Source organism: Oratosquilla oratoria, chromosome 35, assembly GCF_046742065.1.
Source record: "Oratosquilla oratoria isolate Oo_2021 chromosome 35, ASM4674206v1, whole genome shotgun sequence".
NCBI lineage: Eukaryota > Metazoa > Arthropoda > Malacostraca > Stomatopoda > Squillidae > Oratosquilla > Oratosquilla oratoria.
Window position 1 is genome coordinate 40313775 of NC_134811.1, and position 2500 is coordinate 40316274.

Here is a 2500-nt window from a genome sequence, read left to right on the forward strand (position 1 = left end):
AGTATCAATGTATTCCCCGTGCCTAACAACCGCAGAGAGTTGCTGAGATTTTTAGTTATGATTGGATACTACAGAAGGTTTTGCAATAATTTTTCTACTGTTGCCTGCCGTTGACTAGGTTGTTGTCCAAAGGAGTGAGATTTGTGTGGGATACCCATTGTGAAGAGGCTTTTGTAAAAATTAAGAGAATTTTAGCAAGTGACCTGTACTTGTCACTCCTGATTTCGAGAAACAATTCAAACTTTATGTGGATGGAAGTGATACTGGAACAAGGGTGGTTGGTTGGTTCAGGTGAAAGGATATCGACCACCCAATATGTTATTTTTTTCCAGAAAATTCCTCCCATACCAAAGAAATTACATTACAACTGAGAAGGAAACTTTATCCTTAATCCTTAGCCTGAATCATTTTGATGTATGTCTGAGAGAAACAGGGTATCCTGTTTTCCTGTTTACTGACCATAACCTTTTAATATTTTTGTATAAGATGAAGAATATAAACCAACGTTTAATCCGCTGGAGGTTAATGTTCGCTGATACTCTATCCCGTATTCCCTATACATCATGAGTCAATCTGAGGATTGCCTTATGTCTTTAAGGAGGAGGTTATTACCATACTGCGTATGATAGTCACCCCATTTCGCTTTCCGTTCTCTATGTATTTCCCAATTTCTAAGAAGGGAAATCAAGTTCTTTGGAAATGAACATAATTACGTATACGTTGTATGATTTAGAAGGCTATTTTCTAATTGATGTATGAAAATTCAGGGATGTATTTGCTGCATTTTCTTGTGATGTATAGTGTACAATCTGTATTAGTGACCATATATGTCGACATATCGGTTATTGGAATTTATTGGTTGTCGACCCTCCTGTAGAGGAATGTTTGGTTCTCTCTTCTTGGTACGGTTGAACCAGTAACATCACTTTAATGTTGCTCTAAAAAGTTCAAAATCATATGCCTCATTTTCTGTCTTCATATAAATAAGGGTGGGTGGTGGTGATGCTGTACCAAAGAGTGAGCATAGAGATAAGTTATGTAAACCCAGACTTTGTATTGTATCAAGGAATAATAATTACCCTGTTCTATCAAAGACGTCATTGATATCAAGTGATATCTATTCCATACCATGTGCGTACAGATGATATAAATTTGGTTGAATTAATGCTATTTGTCTTAATTCTTTAAACCCAAGGGAATATACATGTGAAGACCAGTGTATATATCTACTGAATGAATGCAGTGGTTATGTGATTCTTATTCCATATCTTGTATGCGTAAGTTGCATAACTTGAGTTAATAAAAATTATTAGTGTCAGTATTCTAAACCTGAATGAGTATCTATGTTAGAGAATCATTTTGCATGTAATGAGGAAATGTTATTGTATACTAGAAAAAAATTTCAATACATGTATTTTTATATGAACTTATGTTTGGCTACCCTCAGTGGTTGTTGATTAACATCAAATTTGTTCAACCACCCTTAGTAGATGAGTTAGTGATATTATTGTAAAATATTTTCATCCTTGAATTCTTGTTAATCCAACTATTTTAGGTAACCGGTGGTGCAGATGTAACAATATATATATATATATATATATATATATACATATATATACATATATATATACATATATATATATATATATATATATATATATATATATATATATAAACCTTATACCCATGGTCTGAGTTTTCAAAACACCGGCCTACGTTTAAACACCCCCCCCTTTTTTTCTTTTCTTTACAAAGGTCAAGGTTTTTTTCAACTAATTTAGGATTCTTTTGCATGTTGAATTCAAAAGCACAGTTTATTTTTCTGGGTCACTTCTGGTTTCTAAGATATAGTCTTTTTTCTATAATGTTTTTCCAAAATATCGCAAGTATCCAAGCGTTTATGGGCTTTGTCTTTGCAAAACCGGGTCGTGGCTAACCCATAGTAATTATTTTTATTTCTCTTTTCAGGTCTAGATATGTATAAAAATTGATCGGAAGTGTAAAAACCATCCCAATAGGTTCTGCTATTTCTGCGGCATCTGGTTCTTCCAGACCGTCAATCAAAAATCACGGATTTTGTTGAGAAGGCATATAAAACTTACTTTAACGTCAAACTAGGGGACCAGGATAAGCCAGTCGCTCCCCATATTTGCTGCAAAACATGTGCAGAGAAGTTACGGGATTTGAGGAACAAGAAAAGGAAGAGTATGCCATTTGGTGTCCTAATGGTGTGGAGAGAAGGAAAAGGTCACGTTACCCGACTGCTACTTTTGCATGACAAATCTAAAAGGTATCAATCGCAAGAACAAGCACAATGTTCAATACCTTGATGTTCCTTCTACCATAAAGCCCCATGGCCCCGATCTTCCTGTTCCTAAGCCAAATGTAACAATGGAATATAGCTCTGATTCCGAAATTAGTTATATGACTGATACAGCTAAGTGTGGTGCATACAGACTAGAAGAGGATAACCAACAGGTGCCTTTGACTCCAGCCGAAC